Below are 13,475 nucleotides of genomic sequence, written 5' to 3' on the forward strand. Positions count from 1 at the left end.
TTCACTATCTGAGATACTAACTTTCTCATAAAGCTAAACTTATTAAGCTTTTTAATGCTAATATTTTATTTCTTTTCTGAAATAAGTTAATATTAGATGGTAGTATTTTTAATGTCCTTACTTGAAAAAACTTTTAACTTGGCAAATCTTTAGTTCCTAAATTTTGTTTTGGAAAATTTGCTATTTCTTCAAATCCAAATCCAATTTTGCAGTTTATGAGTATCTGTCTAGCCACTGGATTATCTCCTTTCCTATCTTTCCCTTTCTCTTAAGAGAGAAACTTTTATTGGCTATTTATGCTTTCTCATCTTCCTTCCTCATTAATCATTCCATCGCAGTCTTCTAGCTGCTTTTCTCTACTGAAACTGCCTGAGGTTGAGGTCACACTAAGCTAACTGCCAAACCCAATGGTAACTTCTTTGTCATCATGACGCTAATGAGAGTTCCTTTCATTTTAAATTACTAAATTCCTTTTGATTCTTCTATCACTTTCTCCTGATCTTTGTCCTTGTTCTGGCCACTCCTTCTCAGTCTCCTTTTGTTGGCTTTTCCTCTGTCATCACAATGTCATTGTTGAAGGCCTTGCTTCGCACTCTCCAAGGGCCATCTCATCCGTGCCTTCTACCATCTGGATTCTGACAATTCCTATATAATTATCTCATGGAGTCTGTATTGCTCTATCAGGTGAATATTACCTTTTCCAAGTGAGGGAAATGAGGCTAAGAAAACCAAAATAATTTGCAAAGTTTCCATTAAAAGAACACATTTAACCCATAACCTTCCAAATCAGAAGGCCAAAGCCTTTTAACTCTAAAGCAATAATGTTAAGGATAAAACAAGATAATGTATAAAAGTGTTTGAAAATTGAGATAAAGTTTTCTATTTTAATGAATTTCTGGCATTGTATAATAGAGAAAATTTTGTAAAGAACCGAAGTTCCCTTCTTTAATACCATGTCTCTTGTTCTCTCCCTTCTCTCTGAAGTGGTAAAGTAAACCACAGCATATTTCAATTTTTTCCTTCTTTTTTCATTGACCAAGGATTCAGCCAGGGGTCCACACCTATGTACAGGACACATTTTAACTCCTAATTCTGGACTAATAGGGATTATTCTCCAAGGCAGCAAAAACCGACAAAAAACACCAGGTATATAAAAAGACTGTATTTCAAAAGGAGACTCTTCCAATGAATTGCCATAGATGGTAATTATTTCTACTGAAATAAGAGATGCCGCACAGTAGCAACTTTTATGGATTTTCTGTTTAGTAGATTCAATAAGAAGCAAAAAGACATCACTGCTATGAAGCCAAAGTAAATAATCATAAAACAGAAAGATCTGAGATTAGAAAAGATAATTTGGATACCAAAAATATGAATGCCAAATAAAAAACTGCAATGGAGGTAGTGAGTAACAGATTGGAAATGACTAAAAATCAAATCAAAGTAGATGATAAGCTTGAGAAATTCTGCTGATATTCAGAGAAAAGGCAAAAAAAGCCTAAATTTTTTAAATAAAAGACAATATGGGAGATGAATACATAAATGTATGTATGTGTACTTCCAAAATGAAAAATATTAAAAAAGAATAATTTGAAAATTATGTATACAAGGCTTCTTAAAAACAATTTCTTAAAAAACATTTCCAGCTACACATAAACTCCTAAAAATGACTTGGATATATACTTAAACTTGTGACAGAATTGTAAGAATGGAAGAACTGTAATATTATTAAGCTAGTATAAGCAGTAGAACAACTTAAACAGAGTTAAGTTTACATAAATTTGATCAATATGGGCATAAACCTTAAAGAAAATGTCAAAAGTAATTCTTTAAGTAGAAAAATGACTTTAGCATTTATTAATAATAATAAATTTGATTTTAATAATTCTATATTATGTCAACCAAAAAAATTGGAAAAAGAGGAGCTGGAGAAAGAGAGGTAGTAAAAGTGTCAAATTTCTCATCTTACAGAAAGAAAGGTAATAAATACTATTTTTTCCTGGCATTGATTAGGGAAAACAAGCTCACGTATATATAAAAACAAAAACCTTAAAGGCAGCAATAGTTGGATTTTACATATACATATATGCCCACGTGCATAGTTAAAAAAACTAGAAAAGTTATGCCAAAATGTCAGATGTGGTTATCTGTGGGTGATGGGATTAGAGGTGATTCTGATATGTCTCTTTATTCTCCTCTGCATTTTTCAAAACCAAAATGTAAAATTAATCAATTGTCTGTCATACTCTTTAACCTTTTTCATAAGCCAATTTATAAACTTAAATATATTTATATACGAATATGATACTCCAAATATTCTTACCTCTTTCTGCTCACATGGTTTCTCAAAAAACATTTAAATAGTGCTGAAGTATGCAAATGAAGAGTGTGATTTTAAAAAGAAAAAAAGACTGGACGAAGAAAATATTACGGGAAAGAAGTATTAAGTTACGAGAACTTTGAAGATTTAAAGCAGAATTTCATGAGGCATTTCTACATTCTCCAGCAGAGGACAGAGGTGAGGAGGTGGCAAACTGCCTGATTTGCTTGCAGTGTCATTTCCTAACTGCAGACCTGGAAGCTGGGCTGTGTCAAAGGTGCACCTGAGGAACAACTTCTGTAGGTACTAGACCTGAAAGTAGAGTCTTTCAAAGTGTTTACGAAGATTTTCTATGAACCAACTAATTCAGAGAATTAACTCTGCCTTTGGGGATATGCAAGAAACTGCAATGGAAGAATGGCAATGAAAGACAAGGAAAGCCTTCTACAGATACGAAACTTTCTCTTGGAGTAGAAGCTTCAAGATTAAACTTTCAGGAGACAACTCACCTTTTCATGTATGGCTTCATCTTAATTAAGTAGAATAAATAACAAAAGCCAAAAGAATGAAATTAAAATGTATAAATTCATGAAACTAAAGGTAAAACTTTTACTGCTAGTTATATTTCTGTCAGATTCAGTAAAATTTCTTTATAGAGCAATGACTCTCCATCCTATCAGACTAATGCTCATTTTTTAATAAATATTTTTTAAGTTACTCCTTTACTATTTTGAAATGAAATTCATAAAAATATAGCCTAGTTATAGATAGATTTTCAAAACCAAATATAACATCCTAACAGTAATATAAAGGAGACATAAAAGAAAGTAAATTTAATAAAGTATTACACATTTTAATTTATAACTGCTCTGGCAAGATGATACTAGAAGACAGAATTTCTAAAAAAAAGCCCCTGAAAGAAATGGTACCATGTAATGGAGAGTCACTTGTAGAAAGCAATGGAGAGTGTGGCAAATTAGTCATATTATAGACGTCTGGTGAATCACCAAAATTTCATGAAATTATAAAGTATTTGTAAAGACATGTTGATTGTTGAGGATTAATTCCACTTTGGAACACATATTTTAAATGTAGTAACTGTATTTAACCATTAGATCAATGTCAGAACGTTGAGCTTCACACACCAAGAACACCTAAAATGAAATACAAACACATAGGACAACTTTGTGAAGTCTCTTCAGAATTAGAAAACTTGTCAGATATCTCACAAATAAGCATATTATCATCTATAGGTTCAACCAACAGTTTGCACTAGTTAGAGAAGCAGTGTGGGCTGTTTAAAGTGATATGTATCCTTGGCCAAGATGCTTAACTTCTCTGAATCACAGATTATGTAAAGAGGATAGTTATGGCTACCTGTCAGGGCTGCAAAGAGGGTTTGTTTTGCTTTGTTTTGTTTTGTTTTGTTTTATGTATGTAAAGTATCTCAGTAAATAAATGGTGGCAAGTTATAGCACTGGCAAGAATACTTCCCTAGATTCTATATGGTTTCTTAAGATTGGATGCAATCCTTTTGGTGCCTACATATCAGGACAAATTCTTTTACAACTGATTACAAAATAAAAATGTCTCAACACTAACATCTTGGGAAGATAGATCTTGGGAAGAAGATCTTGAAAGATAGAAACATCAGGTGGGACTTCCAAAAATCAAGACTTAATTCAGTAGGGTATTGAGAGCTAGAAACTGTAATGCTTGTTTCAGTTATTTCAGATTAAAATCTCTGGGGAGGGGTTTGAAGCTAACCATTCCTGAAGGATTCGTTGATGTAGTAGGTTATGATCATCACACGCCCCACCACCTCACTCTTCTCTGTTTATTCTCATCTTTCATAGGGTACTCCTTTCCTACTGTCAGCCAGTTGAAGTAGTACCCACCTACTATAATGAAAAACCTAGGATGCTGGTTTAGAGTAGTTCACGGCTTTTTTAAATGACCCACATAGCCTTTAACATCACATTCTGAGTTTCACTAGACATCTAGCTGAGATCTGCAATGTACTTTACTGCCATTCCTACATTATTGAACTGATATATATATTTAAGAAAAATCTTCATTACTACAAGAACTAGAAGAATATAAAATTTAATAGGCAGTCTCAAAGTGTAGATTATAGCTATGACTGCTCCAATATTCATCTGTAAAAAGAAATGATTAGAATCTAGATAACTTCCAAAGTGCGTTCCAATTTTAATACTCCATGATTATTATTTCTACATAGATGAATCACTGGGAAATTAACAGCACAATTAAATAAGGCGATTTGTGATCTAGTCTACACCAAGACTACTCTCTGTGGCTAAAGGTATTTCTTAGAATACTGAGCTAAAAATGTAACTGCATTCTGCAACCAATGCAAACATGTTCTAATTGATGGGAGGGAAAAAATTCAATCCAGAGCGCCAGCAATTCCTCTGTGAGCTAGCGTGGCAAGGAGAGTGTGGGGTCAGTGAAGCATCAAGTTACATACCAAATTAAAGGTCTGGAGGAGAGTAGCAGGGTCTAATCATCCACTGTCTGATGCTGCCAGAATTGGATCAACCACCCTTACCCGCTCACAAAGGACTGCTCTACGTATGCTAAGCACACAGACCAAGGGCTTCAAACATGTTTTATTAAAAAGGCCTTCAGTTCCAAGTAGATCTTTATGGAATTATTTCCTTGAAGTTTTTAGTTCTGTCATATTAAAATTTCCATGAAAAAGTAATCAAAACCTAATGCTTACAGTATTCTGCCACAAAAAAAAAATATTGTGGGTTTTTGTTCCTATTAAAAACATGTGTTACATATATATACATAATTATGTAAGTCTCAGACCCAGTGTACACACATATACACAAAAACCTTAGGAAAAAATGATAATAGTTTTGCCTAAGCCAACAAAATTCATAACATAATTTGTACTCTGTCCATTACTTCCTGCATTAAGCCAATGCTTTGAAAAGGTCAGCGAGCAATGAATATTTCTGCATATTTTGTGACATAGGCTGCAAACACTAGATCTATAGGGATGAATTAAGGTCACTTTTAAAATTGAAACAGTATTTTCTGGACCTGGTTAGTTGAATCATGTGCATCTGCACTATTTTTCCTAAGGGAAAGTTAATTTTAGAAAGAAGAAAAAGTTTGCCAGGAAAACAATCACATTGGCTCAATACCTAGACAGTGACTCTTTTCTGAAAGTTCAAAATGTTTTACAGTCTCCTACTTGTCCTAAATATCCTTGAAAGCAGTTACCAAATGCCATCCCAATTTCAATATGAGCATCTCATTTTGTTAAAAGTTGCATGAGTTACTATTATATCTACTTTATGATATTTTAAAAAATTAGTCCTTCATCTCTATTTTCTAAAAGACAAATAAAAATCCTTACTTTCCCTGGTAGTTGCATTCTGAGAGTTTGTTAGATACTTAGAATGGTTTAGGTACATATACAGTTATATATGAAAAGCAGCAGATGTAAATCTATGACAAAGTGAAAAATAGAGAAACATTTGATTATATGTGTCAATTCAGACGTTCTTAACCAATTCAGGGTAGAGATTGGTTCAAATAATTAGGAATATAAACAGGACCTAAATTAATTTATATAATTCCTCCTTCTGGTTCCTGGTTAAGTCCATTTGGGCCTCAAGCCTTAAAGTAACCATGTGTAAAAATGCCAGTAGTCATTGACAGAGAGTCAATACAAGCAGAGTGAAGCAAGATTTTCTGATTCCCATGAGAACAGGCCTCAGACCTTTCTACGCCAGAGTGCTTATGAAGGAATTATTACATTTTTTTAATTGATGTGTAAAATCTAACTCTTTAACAAGAGTTCTTAGAAGTGCTGTTATTTCTCTTCACCCTATAGCTGAGTTTCAAATAATATTTCCTTCCCAAAATTGCCATCTCTGAACTAATGATACCCTACCAAATTCATCTACTTGAAGGCAACCAGCTTTCACTCCATTTTTATTTTCTATTCACACTACTATATCCAGATGAGATTGGGTGCCCCTTTCCCTCCCATGCAGACTCTACAGATATTTTCAAGTGATTATGAGGGGAGATCGCTTAGCAATCACCTGGAGCGCTTTTTAATGCACAGAAGCCTGGCCTTCAGCGCACACACCACGCCTACGCACACACGCACACACGCGCACACACACACACACACACACACACACACACTTCTGAATCAGAATCTCAGCTTTAGGCTGTGATGAAGTTCTGGCACCGTAGTCACTCTGAAAATCTTGTAAACTTATCACAGTATTTGATTTTCAGGAAAATTAAACCCCAAAGACCCTCAACCTATTGTTTATTGCAGATATAAAAGATAAGACAGTATACCTACCTTGACCAAGGGTGAATTTGCCCTCCCCCCCGCCACACACACACACACACAGTTAGGATGGTAACAGAAGGCGGGGGCAGGTATGTTTCGAAAGAAGAGCTGTGATATTTCAGCCAGGAAATCGTAGCAGACTGGAGAGGAAAGCCGTGGGGCGATGTTTGCGCTCCATAACTGGTGAGGGTGGAAGACCTGCTTCCTCCTCCCCCAGGGCGTGGGGTTCCCGAGCTGCCCCGGGGGAGAGGGAATGGGTGGATGGGGAGGAGACGTGGGGTTCTGCGTGCTGCGGAGTAGAAGCGGGGATGGCGGAGGGTCAGAGTTCCTGCGGTCGCTCGCGCAGAGCTCCCGGGCGCCGAGAACCAGGGAGGGAGCGAGGTAAGGAGAAAGAGGTGCCAGCCTGGAGAGGCCGAACTGCACCTGGTACGCCGACCTGGCCCGCGAGGGCGAGGGCAGCACCTAGCGCCTCTCCTTACCTTGCGCGCGAGGTCTGAGTGAGGAGCAGGGGACCCGGGGGCGCAGGGCTCGGCGAGGGCGTGTGCCTCTTGGTGTCCGCTGTCAGCTCTGTCCCGCAGCCGTCGCGGGTCTCCGAAGCTTTCGGGTGTCCTGCTACCAACCCCTGAGCGCTTCTCGGGCCCCTCCTTCGGCCCTGTCCCTGCCGCCTGCCTCCTCTCCCCTCCCGCAGCCCTTCGCGCGCTCCCTTCTCCCCCTGCTGTTTATTCCGGAGAGCTGTGGCCCCTCTCCCAGCCTGCCCTCCCCCGGCGCGTGCACGCACACACCTCCCCCAGAAACACGTTCTCTTCGCAGGGAGGCAGCGACTGGGGGTCCTTGAAATTCTGGGGCTGGCTCATCCCAGAAAACTCTTTTAAAAATCTTTGATCTGCGCAATGAGTTTCAAGATAGGCACCACTTCCATTCATCCCCCGCCTACGTCCTGTCCTCATTAGTCTTAACCACAACATCACTTAACACTTGATTTTCATGCAGATTGTGATGAGACTCTCCTGCCAGTCATTTAAATTTTTCCAAAATAACTCCTCCCGTTTTATTGTTTTTAAAACCCAGACGTCCCCACTATTTAAACTTAGGTTGCCAGAACGTTAGATTGTCCTGAGGAAAAATATGTTCAGCTGTACAAGGCAGGGCAAGTCTCTTTTGCCAACACTGTCAATGCCTGCCACCTGTCAGGGTCCCCGACTCAGAGCCAGAACAGTTAATTACACCTGGCTTGGGTTACTGAGCATGTCGAGAGCCTCTGTTCTCACTTCGAGATGCAATTCCAAAGCCAAAGTTCTGGAAAGAAACAAGCGGATGGACTCAGAGTTCTAATAGTGAGGGAACTAGCAGTAGGCAGAGCATACTGAATAATATAATAGATAAGAAGGATGCACAGGGATCTGTGATAACATTGTTGTGTCACTAAGATGCAGGAGCTGGAGTGACATAATCTCTACTGGGAATGTGGAAGGTGATTAGTTAAATGGCATTCCATTTATTCATTTATTCATTTACCCATCCATATACTATATATTTATAGAGTAGATTAGAGGCAGTGTAGCATTATCCATAATCAGTCATGCTAGGAATTAACATGAGAAGCAATCAGTTTATTACAGAGCCCTGATAACGTAAATATCTGTTAGAGACTCCATATTAATCCATCATCTTTTTTAAATTGATCAGATAACTTTCTAATCTGAGGGATGGAAAAAAAATGGATACTTACTAGACTTGTCAGTTTTCTCTATTGGGCAAGAGGTAGTATCAGAAGATAAACTCACCATACAAGTTATTGCAACTGAAAAGACCTTTAGGTGACATAGGAAAAAAGGTGTAGGGGGAAGTTAGCCCAAAGACTCTGGCCTTCTTATTCCTTCCGCCAATATTTATTGAATGCTTGCTAGTTTGAGACACTGCTGGGTGCTAGGAATAAAAGAGTTAACAAGAAAGGCAACATCCCCAACCTCACCAAACTGAATAGGATAGGCGAGTACATAGGCTGTTAAAAGTAGATTCTCTGATGGAGGACAGCACACGTAGAAGGCAGTATACATGAAGACCAGAAGAAGTGACTTTTATGCTGTGACCTGAAGAGTGATCATAATTTGGCCAGGGAGAAGAGACTAGGAGGAGAAAGGGTTTTCTAGTAGGCAGTATACCATGGAGAGAAAGTCAAAAGTAAGAAAGAACACTGGCAATTCAAATAGTTTAAAGAAGCTCATTATGGCTGGGAGACTTTTTCTTGGGGGTGGCAGTAGAAGTAGCTGGGAGGAAGAATAGAAAGACAAGGCTAGAGAGGTAAGCAGAGGCAAGATCATGGAGAGTCTTTTAGGCCAGCAGTCTCCATACCTTTTTGGCACTAGGGACCCATACTCCTATGAGAATCTAATGCTTGATGATCTGAGGTGGGGCTGAGTTGGTGATGTTAACGCTGGGGAGCGACTGCAAATACAGATGAAGCTTTGCTTGCTTACCAGCCGCTCACCTCCTGCTGTGTGGCCCAGTTCCTAACAGGTCATGTACTAGTACTGGTCCAAAGCCTGGGCGGGGGTGGTTAGGGACCCCTGCTCTAGGCCATGTTTTCAAAAGTGCACTTTACTCCACAGACAATGGAGAAGAATTGAAATGTTATAGGCAAGGTAATGGTGAGATTAAGTTTTTGCTTGAGAAAGATTGCTGGATGCTATAGTAGTCTTTATCAAATGAGGATGGGGTTAGGAATGAGAGGGAATCAGGAAAAAGAGCTCTAGAAGGGGCACATGATCAGTGAATATCAGCATACAGATCTTCCTGCCTTTGTGGAATCTAAGTTCAGTCCCCTGACAAGTCCCAGGAGAAATTAACTTTTCCTGAAGGAGAGGTGTGGTGGAAGAGAGTCAGTGGTGGTAAACAACTGAGAAACAATAGGAGTAAATATAAATTAGAGATAGAAATTTTTTTAAATGAAATTTTGATTATACATTAACTATCTCACAGTTTAAGGATAAAAAATGTTAATTTGTAACTAGTCAGTGGAATTAAATTAAAGGAAAATTTGACGCACAGGAATCAATTTGATATATATTCCAAATTTCCTACTACATGACAGCAAACCAGCATGCTCCTACTCCAGTTTCCCTCTCCTTCAGAGTTATTTTATTTCTACTTTCAGTCTGCCCATCTAATCATTTTATGATCTTCCTCAATTTGAATCCATATGCTTGAAATCAAAGTTATGCTACTTCTAATACTAGGCCATGCTCTCTAGATTCAGAAAGCTCTAGACATGTATGACTGCCACTGGAAGCTTGATTACTTCACTGTAACCATGGTAGTCTGTAAACAGAAGATCTCATGGAAAGCATGAGGCCAGGGCAAGGGTGCTCTGAGGTAGAGGTAACGTAATGGGGCTCCTCTGCTGGATCCTCCTATCTGACTGAGACAAATGGGCAGAGGCGAAAGCAAGGGAAAAAGGCAGGCTGACCTTAAGAGAGCAGAGTCGGAGCAGGACAGCCAAATATTTTAGCCGCAGATTACGCTCTTCATTATTCTTTTGTTGTTGTTCAAGATCATTTGCTGCCTTTTCTCTCACTCAGTTCTATTTTCCTTCCTATTTTTTAATGTCACTTTCTCTTCTTTTTAAAACCTCTCACTTCTTTTTTCTTCTTTCCTTTTCTTCCTTTCCTCCTTTTTTCCTTCATTCATTGATTCATTCCACAAATATTTTTGTATCTAGTATCTATTTTGTGTCTATGTCGTACTATCTACTATGTTACTATAGTAAGTACTGGATATACAAAGGTGACCAATGCAAGATCCTTACACTGGAATTCAGTCAGTGGATATATGAACTCTATGGTTGCAAGTAACAGAAATGCAGTCAAGATAACTTAAGAAGGGTGGGGGGATGGGAGGTGGATTGCTTAAACAGTAATAGGGCTGTCACTTGGAAGCCAGAGGCATGGGTACAGATAGGCTCCCTCAACAATCTGGGGCTGAGAATTAAATACAATTATGAATCTCTGTTTTTCCTTTATCCTAATTCACTTTCATCTTTAATTCCAAATTCCCAGGGAGGAGACAAACTGACCTTACTTGGGTCAGGTGCCCTGTCAAGGAGGACAGGGTGTCAGAGTCATGGTGTAAAAACATGCCTATAAGAGTTCTTCACATAACTAACTATATGGATGGTGCCTAGCATAGGATTGGGGATGAGGATGGAAGGGTATTTGAGGAGGTTGGGAGGAAGGCAGCTCTTCAGAAAGACAATTTACCAGATGTTTATTATAAAAGTAGACATATAAATAAGTACAATATAATTGCTGCACAAGTACTGTAATAAAGATATGAACAAAGTGCTAAGGGGACACAGTGCAAGAGGGAGGAGAGGGAGTCTCAACTTCAGAGACATAATGATTCATGGAGAATGCAATGTTTTGAGTCTTAAAGGAGTAATCTTTTGTTTGCCAGACAAACACAGTAGCTAGACTGTAAGACTTGCAAGATTATTCCATGTTTGGTGGCTGATTTTTTAGTAAGGATAAGGCTTCAGAGAGAGACCAGTAAGGAGTCTATTACAACAGTTAATTAGAGAGCTAATAATGGCCTGAAAGAAGAGGAGATGTGTACAAGACACATTTAGAGACTTAGAACTTGATGTGGGGAGTTGAGGAGAAAGACCAAAGATGATTTCAAATATTCAAACTTGGGCAACGAAGTGAACAACAAAGTAATTAAATGAATGCGTAAAAAGAAGAGAGATTTGCTAGGATAGAGAATGGGTTTAGTGTTTAATATGTTGAATTTCAGATATTGATGGGATACTGCATGAAGAAGTCTAATAGGCAGTTGATAAGAGCATGATACTCAAGGAGAAAGTTAGTTGACAAATATATTGATTTGGACTTTATTAATCTGGAGTTCATTGATTCCATGCATGTGGATGAGATTATTCAAGGAAATCATGTGTAAGGTAAAAACTAAGGGCCTAGGTGGATCCCTGAAGAACACCAACATTTTAACAGATGCAGGATAGCCAGGAAGAGGAATAAGAGAAAATAATGTCATACAAGTCAAGAGAAAGAGTTTTTGAAAGAAGGGGATGGTAGTGTCAAATACTGTGCAGAAACTAAGTAATATTATAGGAGTATTCAAAAGAAGCCTTTTGACTGCCTATTTGGAGATCATGGTTTGGTTAGTCTTTATGAGAGCAGTTTTAGTGGAGTGCTATGAAAAAGTGTATTGCATTACATATGCATTCTCAATCTCAGCACTATTGATGTTTTGAACCAGACAATTCTTTGTTGTGAGGGTTGTTCGGCACATTATAGTATGTTTAGCAGCATCCTGGGCCTCTCCCCACTATATGCCAGTAGCTCCTCACCCTCATGTGACAACTAAAAACGTCTCCAAACATTGTTAAATGTCCTCTGCAGGCAAAATGCCTCCCACCACTTGAGAACCACTGCAGTAAATTGAGATATGGATGGGAGAGAGAGATAACAAATTTCTTTTTCAAAAAAATATTGAGGTAGCATCACCTTTTAAAAATCTTTTTCTTTTCCAAATTTGCAAACATCTGTTGTTTGATTTTTTAAACCCAAGTTGCCTATGGGACAAATATCCACCCAAACCTTCTCTAGTTCACTTAAATAAAGAATAATTTACAAAAAAATATTTTATTTATAAAAATCTATATTCAAAATAAGATTTATAGGAATATTTTAGAGTTACACATATCTTTTTTTTTTCCTGTAGTGACAGAAAGGATATCACTCATTATCCAGGGGTAGGTATTGAACAGATGAGAGGATAGGAAAAAAAAGAGGGCACAAAAACACTTTTGGATGTGATGTTCCTTATCTTGATTGTGGTCATGGTTCCATGCTGTATACATATGTTAAACTTATCATTATACTTCCATTACGTGCATTTTATTTCATGTCAATTATACCTCAATAAATTGTAAAACAAAAGAAAAAAAAAAGATGGGTGCCTGTACAAATAGCAAGGAAGAGTAGGTGATGGAGCTACACAGGTAAGCGAGGGCTCAAATTATCATACAATTTGTTGCAGGTTTGAATTCTATCATGTGTAATGGGGAGCCAATTGAGACTGCTAAACATGAGTGTGATCTAGATGTATGTTTTCTAAGAAAATACCCCATTTTGATAATCTTGAGACAATATCAAGGATTTCTAGCCAACTTATAATGAAAAACACTTTATTGCCTTTGACGATTCATCCAGCAGTGGTGGCACTAAATATAATCTAAACACTGAATGTTAGTCCATGAGCAGAATAGCAACCTTCAACAGAGATTATCCTATTTTACAGCAAACAAGGGAAATAATACCAAAGTTCCATGCTTCTTTATTTCCTTGGTCACATTCCATAGAAGAGTTGATAAGGATATGTTAATGAACTGTTACAAATAATACTGGCTAAATTTAGGGCAAAATTAGGTACTAGGGCCAAAATTTGGTAACCACTTATCCTTTGTTCTCCCAATTTTATGAATCTTGCCACCATCTCCCTCATTTTTTCCTACTACTCACCTTGAATAATCTTCCCCGGCTATTGTCAGAACTAGAATATCCAGTTTACCAACCAACTGGATATTGCTGCATTCAAATATTTTCAAACCTAATCTCAAATTACTAAACTGTATACTTTGGCTCTTTCTACCAAAATAGAGTATGATATCTTGTTTTTAGAAGAACCAAATATGTCACTATATTTATGACCAAGTTTAAATAAGAATCTGGCCATCAACCTAGTCAAGCCATGTTCATTTACTGAGTTGATATTGCTGAAAGGTCT

The 13,475-nt window shown here is 37.8% G+C and overlaps 1 protein-coding gene across 1 annotated transcript in view; it reads right to left on the reverse strand.

Annotated features, from left to right (window-relative positions):
- Positions 1-7,332, reverse strand: part of RNF144B (ring finger protein 144B) — a 144,438-nt gene extending 137,106 nt beyond the window's left edge. Inside the window, exon 1 of the mRNA XM_039866477.1 lies at positions 7,151-7,332. The gene's annotated coding sequence lies outside the window, so the exon portion shown is untranslated. The remainder of the gene's footprint in view (positions 1-7,150) is intronic.
- Between the last annotated feature and the right edge of the window lie 6,143 nt (positions 7,333-13,475).

This window comes from Pteropus medius, unplaced genomic scaffold (genome assembly GCF_902729225.1).
Source record: "Pteropus medius unplaced genomic scaffold, Ma_sr-lr_union100, whole genome shotgun sequence".
NCBI classification, from domain to species: Eukaryota; Metazoa; Chordata; class Mammalia; order Chiroptera; family Pteropodidae; genus Pteropus; species Pteropus medius.